Source organism: Babylonia areolata, chromosome 29, assembly GCF_041734735.1.
Source record: "Babylonia areolata isolate BAREFJ2019XMU chromosome 29, ASM4173473v1, whole genome shotgun sequence".
Classification (NCBI taxonomy): domain Eukaryota; kingdom Metazoa; phylum Mollusca; class Gastropoda; order Neogastropoda; family Buccinidae; genus Babylonia; species Babylonia areolata.
The window spans coordinates 7,339,212-7,348,515 of record NC_134904.1 but is presented as its reverse complement, the minus strand read 5'-3'; positions in this window follow the sequence as shown (position 1 = coordinate 7,348,515).

Below are 9,304 nucleotides of genomic sequence, written 5' to 3'. Positions count from 1 at the left end.
ACGGGGTGTGTGTGTGTGAGAGAGACACTGGATTATCTTTTGAACGATGCTCTCCCATCCCAAACTTTCAACTCCAGAACGATTATTCTTAAATCCGTGTTATGCTCCAGAGTAATAATGAACAAACAGCAACAACATAAAACCAAACACACACACACACACACAAACAACAACAAAAAACAAACCCCCACACACAAAAACAAACAAACGAAAAAACAAAAAACAACAACAACAAAACAACAACAACCAAAAAAAACAAAAAAGAAAAAGACAAACAAACAAACAAACAAAAAAAAAAAAAAAAAAAAGAAAAAGAAAAAAAAAGAGCAAGAATGAATGTATGTCGCATGTTCGAAGGCTCGTATGTATGATAACTGAAATGCATGTATACATGTATATATCATTAACGTGTGTGCGTGCTTAGGATTTTTTTTTTTTTTTTTATGTGGGGGAATGCTTGTACTTTGATACATTTGTATATTTGTTGTTATGAAATCATTAAAAAGTAGCGAGTGCAAAATGATCACTGTTCAATACTACTCTCTCTGTGTCTCTCTCTCTGTGGCCATATCCACATTTCTTCTCTTCCACTCCTCTCTGTGACTGACTGAGTGAACGTCAACGCCTTGCTGTGAACACAACTGATTCCATATTGAGGGGAATAATTGTGGATATTGCCCTGTGTGTGTGTGTGTGTGTGTGTGTGTGTGTGTGTGTGTGTGTGTGCGCCGTGTGTGTGTGTGAAATGTCCAGCGGAAATGAAGCGTATCGTTCAGGGCAGAAATAGAAGCAGCACTGTCGCGTCCTACACAAACGTTCCACTTTGCACGCACGTGCAGGGTGACCTGACCTGTTGAATGCGTTGATCGACTGCGTCACTTTGTGACGTGCAGGGTGACCTGACCTGTGGAGTGCGTTGAACGACTGCGTCACGTTGTGACGTGCTGGGTGACCTGACCTGTTGAATGCGTTGATCGACTGCGTCACGTTGTGACGTGCTGGGTGACCTGACCTGTTGAATGCGTTGATCGACTGCGTCACGTTGTGACGTGCAGGGTGACCTGACTTGTGGAGTGCGTTGATCGACTGCGTCACGTTGTGACGTGCTGGGTGACCTGACCTGTGGAGTGCCTTGATCGACTGCGGTCACGTTGTGATGTGCTGGGTGACCTGACCTGTGGAGTGCCTTGATCGACTGCGTCATGTTGTGACGTGCAGAGTGACCTGATCTGTGGAATGCGTTGATCGACTGCGTCACGTTGTGACGTGCTGGGTGACCTGACCTGTTGAGTGCCTTGATCGACTGCGTCACGTTGTGACGTGCTGGGTGACCTGACCTGTTGAATGAGTTGATCGACTGCGTCACGTTGTGACGTCCTGGGTGACCTGACCTGTGGAGTGCCTTGATCGACTGCGTCACGTTGTGACGTGCTGAGTGACGTGACCTGTTGAATACGTTGATCGACTGCGTCACGTTGTGACGTGCTGGGTGACCTGACCTGTGGAATGCGTTGATCGACTGCGGTCACGTTGTGACGTGCTGGGTGACGTGACCTGTGGAATACGTTGAACAACTGCGTCACGTTGTGACGTGCTGGGTGACCTGACCTGTGGAGTGCGTTGATCGACTGCGTCACGTTGTGACGTGCTTGGTGACCTGACCTGTGGAGTGCCTTGATCGACTGCGTCACGTTGTGACGTGCTGTGTGACGTGACCTGTTGAATGAGTTGATCGACTGCGTCACGCTGTGACGTGCTGGGTGACCTGACCTGTGGAGTGCATTGATCGACTGCGGTCACGTTGTGGCGTGCTGGGTGACCTGACCTGTTGAATGCGTTGATCGACTGCGGTCACGTTGTGGCGTGCTGGGTGACCTGACCTGTTGAATGCGTTGATCGACTGCGTCACGTTGTGATGTGCTGGGTGACCTGACCTGTTGAATGCGTTGATCGACTGCGTCACGTTGTGACGTGCTGGGTGACCTGACCTGTTGAATGCGTTGATCGACTGCGTCACGTTGTGACGTGCTGGGTGACCTGACCTGTTGAATGCGTTGATCGACTGCGTCACGTTGTGACGTGCAGGGTGACCTGACTTGTGGAGTGCGTTGATCGACTGCGTCACGTTGTGACGTGCTGGGTGACCTGACCTGTGGAGTGCCTTGATCGACTGCGGTCACGTTGTGATGTGCTGGGTGACCTGACCTGTGGAGTGCCTTGATCGACTGCGTCATGTTGTGACGTGCAGAGTGACCTGATCTGTGGAATGCGTTGATCGACTGCGTCACGTTGTGACGTGCTGGGTGACCTGACCTGTTGAGTGCCTTGATCGACTGCGTCACGTTGTGACGTGCTGGGTGACCTGACCTGTTGAATGAGTTGATCGACTGCGTCACGTTGTGACGTCCTGGGTGACCTGACCTGTGGAGTGCCTTGATCGACTGCGTCACGTTGTGACGTGCTGAGTGACGTGACCTGTTGAATACGTTGATCGACTGCGTCACGTTGTGACGTGCTGGGTGACCTGACCTGTGGAATGCGTTGATCGACTGCGGTCACGTTGTGACGTGCTGGGTGACGTGACCTGTGGAATACGTTGAACAACTGCGTCACGTTGTGACGTGCTGGGTGACCTGACCTGTGGAGTGCGTTGATCGACTGCGTCACGTTGTGACGTGCTTGGTGACCTGACCTGTGGAGTGCCTTGATCGACTGCGTCACGTTGTGACGTGCTGTGTGACGTGACCTGTTGAATGAGTTGATCGACTGCGTCACGCTGTGACGTGCAGAGTGACCTGACCTGTGGAGAGCGTTGATCGACTGCGGTCACGTTGTGGCGTGCTGGGTGACCTGACCTGTTGAATGCGTTGATCGACTGCGTCACGTTGTGATGTGCTGGGTGACCTGACCTGTTGAATGCGTTGATCGACTGCGTCACGTTGTGATGTGCTGGGTGACCTGACCTGTTGAATGCGTTGATCGACTGCGTCACGTTGTGACGTGCTGGGTGACCTGACCTGTTGAATGCGTTGATCGACTGCGTCACGTTGTGATGTGCTGGGTGACCTGACCTGTTGAATGCGTTGATCGACTGCGTCACGTTGTGATGTGCTGGGTGGAGTTGGCATCTCTTTCACGTGATACTTTGACATTGGGGGAGGTGGGGGGGGGATCTTCCTTGGTAAAGAAACAATGGTAGTGTGGTGGAGGTGAGTTTAGAAGATAAAAAGAAGACTGGTAGCAATTAACTTCAGCTAGTGCAATGAATGTATTTTTCCCAATTCCTTTCTTGTTGCATCTACATCTCTCTCTTTTCTTGTTTCAGTGTTTCATTATTAGAATGTCAATGATTTCAGTGCATAACACATTATACTTACTTTACGAGAAACAAACACTTGCAAGTAAGCACGTGTGCACACTCACACATCATGCATACACATACACGCATGCACGCATGGAGATGAACTGAAAACAGCACACCCTCTCGCTGACACAAGACTGACAATATACTAGAATACGTCAGTGACAGAAAGAAATACAACAAGAAAACCAAGAAATGAGCATGGGAATTATGATGGGTACACGTGTGTGAGGGGAGGGTGGGTGGTGGGGATGGAAGGGGTAGGAGGGGGGGTGGGGTGGGGGGGCAGAAATGACTGCCACAGGGGATAGAGACTAACCTCTCTGTCAAGGTAAAATCAACAAGACCTCCCCACTGACATTACGACCCTGGGGGGTGGGGGGGGGGGGGGGGGGGGGGGGGGGGGATTCCTATGAATGTCAGTGTTGCACAGAATGCCAGCTGAATCAGGGGAGATGAATACAGGTTTCGTGTCTTGCATGCACACAGTGGCTGTGGAGCTCTGTGGATGATTGGAGTCCTCTCTTTCCATCTTCCTCCTACTTACTTTCCATCTCTCTCTCTTTATCTCTGTCTGTCTGTCTGCCCCTCTGTCTGTCTACTTCTCTGTCTGTCTGTCCCTCTGTCTCCATGTGTCTCGTCTTCATACTGAATCCTCTGGTCTCCCAGGTCACCTGCCAGCCATTGCACGTGAAGCACGTGCAATGAACCCTGAGACAGGAACAATTTAGAGGTGGGGGTGGGGGTGGAGGGGTTAGTGGCAGGAAGGGTGCAGGGATATTACGCCAAATCTATACAGACTGGGTGAGAGAGAGAGAGAGAGAGAGAGAGATAGGGAGAAAGGCAGCCACAGAGATCGATAGATAGATAGATAGAGAGAGAGAGAGAGAGAGAGAGAGAGAGAGAGAGAGAACCGACGGACAGAGAGACAGATAGAGACAGACAGCTGAGACAGAGAAAGACAGATAGACAGATAGATGGACTAGACAGACAGACAGACAGACAAACAGAGAGCGTGAGAGACAGACAGTGCCACAGAGAGAGAGAGACAGAGACAGAGACAGAGACAGAAGAGGAGAACTGTATTTATTTTGAACAATGAAACCCCTTCTACCACAAATTCCCCGAAACTTCAGAACTAGACGTACAACGATACTCCCCTTGCAGACAGCAGCTGGTCTCCTGATGATGACGACATGAAGTCCAGCTGCTCCCCACCAACCATGAGTGATGCACCACATCTGGTGGTGCACACCATTGTGGCTATCTGTCATTGTCTGAAGCGACACGGGACGAAACAAAATTGTATTTAAAGAGGGTAAAGGAATAAGCACACTGTACTTTTTTTTTTTTTTTTACATCGCCCCCCCGTCCCCTCCCCCCTCGCTCCTCTCTCCCCCCTCCTGGACAGAGAGAGAGACAGAGAGAGAGACACAGAGAGAGGCAGAGAGAGAGAGACAGAGAGACAGAGAGAGACAGAGATGACAGAGAGAGAGAGAGAGACAAAGAGAGAGAGAGATAGAGACAGAGAGAGAGAGAGACAGAGAGAGAGAGAGAGAGAGAGAGAGAGAGAGAGAGAGAGACAGAGAGAGACAGAGATGACAGAGATGACAGAGAGAGAGAGACAAAGAGAGAGAGATAGAGACAAAGAGAGAGACAGAGACAGAGATGAGAGAGACAAAGAGAGAGAGACAGAGAGAGAGAGACAGACAGAGAGACAGACAGAGAGAGACAAAGAGAGAGACACAGTGAGAGAGACAGAGAGAGACAGACAGAGAGAGAGACAGAGAGACAAAGAGAGAGAGAGTGACAGAAAGAGAGAGACAGAGGGAGAGAGAGACAAAGAGAGAGACAAAGAGAGAGACAGAGACGGAGATGAGAGAGAGACAAAGAGAGAGAGAGAGACAGAGAGAGAGACAGAGAGAGAGACACAGAGAGAGACAGACACAGAGAGAGAGAGAGAGAGAGAGAGAGAGAGAGGCTAGAGAGGCTGAGGCTGGGACAGTTTGGTGTTGGCGTTACAGTCAGTGGGGTGACTCCTCGAGAGCTGTGTGGTTGGGTCGTCTATGGAGACGCGCGCACCCCCCACCCCCCCATGCCCCCCTCCCCCTCCCGGTGCCCCCATCTCCCCCCCCCCCCCCCCCCCCCCCCGTGCCCCCCTCCCCCTCCCGGTGCCCCCATCTCCCCCCCCCCCCCCCCCCCCCGCCCCTCACACACTCACATGTGATGGACGTGTGGAACTTAAGGGAGGGGGCAGAGAAGGGGTGGGGGATGTTCTGACTGAGGGTGTGGAAGGAAGAAAGTCGTGTGCTTCATAGTTGGGGGTCATGCCTGAAAGAAACCTGACAGCCCTTGGGGGAGGGAGGGAGGGCGGGAGAGAGACAGAGACAGAGACAGAGAGAGACACAGAAGTAGAGACATACACAGACAGAGACCGAGACAAAGACAGAGACCGAGACAAAGACAGAGACAAAGACAGAGACAGAGACAGAGAGAGACACATAAGTAGAGACATACACAGACAGAGACCGAGACAAAGACAGAGACAGAGACAGAAACAGAGAGAGACACAGAAGTAGAGAATACACATACCGAGACAAGGACAGAGACAGAGACAGACAGACAGAAAGACAGCTAACTGACAGACAGAGACAGAGACAGTCTGACAGAGACAGGGAAGGGGAGGAGAGAGTGAGTGACATACATACATACATACAGACGTACATACAGACAGACAGACAGGCAGACAGACAGACAGACAGACAGAGACAAATAGAAGCAAGGAAACGAAACAAAACGAATTATTATTTCATGAGGGCAGTGAGACACACCAGGGAGACACATGGAGAGGGAGAGAGGGAGAGAGGGGGCGAGAGGGAGGGAGGGAGGGAGAGAGAGAGAGAGAGAGAGAGAGAGAGAGAGAGAGAGAGAGAGAGAGAGAGAGAGAGAGGGGTAGAAACAGAGAGAGACTGACCGAGTCAGAGAAACGGACAGAGACAAAGACAGCCATGATGGAAGCCAAAAGAGCCATAGAGATACAGACAGACAGAGAGACAGACAAAGAGACAGACAGACAAGCAGAGACAGAAACAGCAGACAGACAGACAGACAGACAGACAGACAGAAACGCAAGGAAACATTGATGGGAGGCGGAGGGAAAAAACCTCCCCACCAGACATGAAGGTAAGGACGACGACCTTGTGAAGAAACCAGCAGTGACCACTGTCAGTCTGACACCAACGTTCCACACTGGACACACGTGCAGGGTGATGACATGACCTGCCCTGTGCAGAAACCAGCAGTCACCACTGTCAGTCCGACACCAACGTTCCACACTGGACTCACGTGCAGGGTGATGACATGACCTGCCCTGGCAAGAAACCAGCAGTCACCACTGTCAGTCTGACACCAACGTTCCACACTGGACCATACACGGTGATGACATGACCTGCCCTGTGAAGAAACCAGCAGTTACCACTGTCAGTCTGACACCAACGTTCCACACTGGACCATACACGGTGATGACATGACCTGCCCTGTGAAGAAAACCAGCAGTTACCACTGTCAGTCCGACACCAACGTTCCACACTGGACTGTGCAGGGTGATGACATGACCTGCCCTGTGCAGAAACCAGCAGTTACCACTGTCAGTCCGACACCAACGTTCCACACTGGACCATACACGGTGATGACATGACCTGCCCTGTGAAGAAACCAGCAGTTACCACTGTCAGTCCGACACACACGTTCCACACTGGACACACGTGCAGGGTGATGACATGACCTGCCCTGTGCAGAAACCAGCAGTCAGCACTGTCAGTCCGGCACACATGTTCCACACTGGACACACGTGCAGGGTGATGACATGACCTGCCCTGTGAAGAAACCAGCAGTCCAGTCACCACTGTCAGTCCGACACCAACGTTCCACACTGGACACACGTGCAGGGTGATGACATGACCTGCCCTGTGCAGAAACCAGCAGTCCAGTCACCACTGTCAGTCCGACACACACGTTCCACACTGGACACACGTGCAGGGTGATGACATGACCTGCCCTGTGCAGAAACCAGCAGTCCAGTCACCACTGTCAGTCCGACACCAACGTTCCACACTGGACACACGTGCAGGGTGATGACATGACCTGCCCTGTGAAGAAACCAGCAGTCCAGTCACCACTGTCAGTCCGGCACACACGTTCCACACTGGACCGTGGAGGAGGATGACATAACCCGTCCTGTGCAAAAACCAGCAGTCACCAGTGTCAGTCCGACACCAACGTTCCACACTGGACACACGTGCAGGGTGATGACATGACCTGCCCTGTGAAGAAACCAGCAGTCCAGTCACCACTGTCAGTCCGACACACACGTTCCACACTGGACACACGTGCAGGGTGATGACATGACCTGCCCTGTGAAGAAACCAGCAGTCACCAGTGTCAGTCCGACACCAACGTTCCACACTGGACACACGTGCAGGATGATGACATGACCTGCCCTGTGCAGAAACCAGCTGTCACCACTGTCAGTCCGACACCAACGTTCCACACTGGACACACGTGCAGGATGATGACATGACCTGTCCTGTGCAGAAACCAGCAGTCCAGTCACCACTGTCAGTCCGACACACACGTTCCACACTGGACACACGTGCAGGGTGATGACATGACCTGCCCCGTGAAGAAACCAGCAGTCCAGTCACCACTGTTAGTCCGACACACACGTTCCACACTGGACACACGTGCAGGATGATGACATGATCTGCCCTGTGAAGAAACCAGCAGTTACCACTGTCAGTCCGGCACCAACGTTCCACACTGGACTGTGCAGGATGATGACATGACCTGCCCTGTGCAGAAACCAGCAGTGACCACTGTCAGTCTGACACCAACGTTCCACACTGGACACACGTGCAGGGTGATGACATGACCTGCCCTGTGAAGAAACCAGCAGTCCAGTCACCACTGTCAGTCCGACACACACGTGCAGGAGGATGACATGACCTGCCCTGTGCAAGAAACCAGCAGTCCAGTCACCACTGTCAGTCCGACACAAACGTTCCACACTGGACACACGTGCAGGGTGATGACACGACCTGCCCTGTGAAGAAACCAGCAGTCCAGTCACCACTGTCAGTCCGACACACACGTTCCACACTGGACACACGTGCAGGGTGATGACACGACCTGCCCTGTGAAGAAACCAGCAGTCCAGTCACCACTGTCAGTCCGACACACACGTTCCACACTGGACACACGTGCAGGATGATGACATGACCTGCCCTGTGAATAAACCAGCAGTCCAGTCACCACTGTCAGTCCGACACACACGTTCCACACTGGACACACGTGCAGGATGATGACATGACCTGCCCTGTGAAGAAACCAGCAGTCACCACAGTCAGTCCGACACCAACGTTCCACACTGGACACACGTGCAGGGTGATGACATGACCTGCCCTGTGAAGAAACCAGCTGTCACCACTGTCAGTCCGACACACACGTTCCACACTGGACACACGTGCAGGGTGATGACATGACCTGCCCCGTGAAGAAACCAGCAGTCCAGTCACCACTGTCAGTCTGACACACACGTTCCACACTGGACACACGTGCAGGGTGATGACATGACCTGCCCTGTGAAGAAACCAGCAGTCACCACTGTCAGTCCGACACACACGTTCCACACTGGACACACGTGCAGGATGATGACATGACCTGCCCATTGTGATGGGGCAATGCGTAATGCTGTCATGTGCTGGGAAGAGCTGACATTTGGTTTTTTTTCTTACAAATGCATTGACATTGGTGGGAATGGAATCTTCCGTGGGCAATAAACCATAGGAGTGGTGGTGGTGGTGGTGGTGATTTTGAAATAAAAAACAATAAAGATATGACTGGGTGCACTAAAGAAGGAGGGTGGTGGTGGTGGTGGTGGTGGTG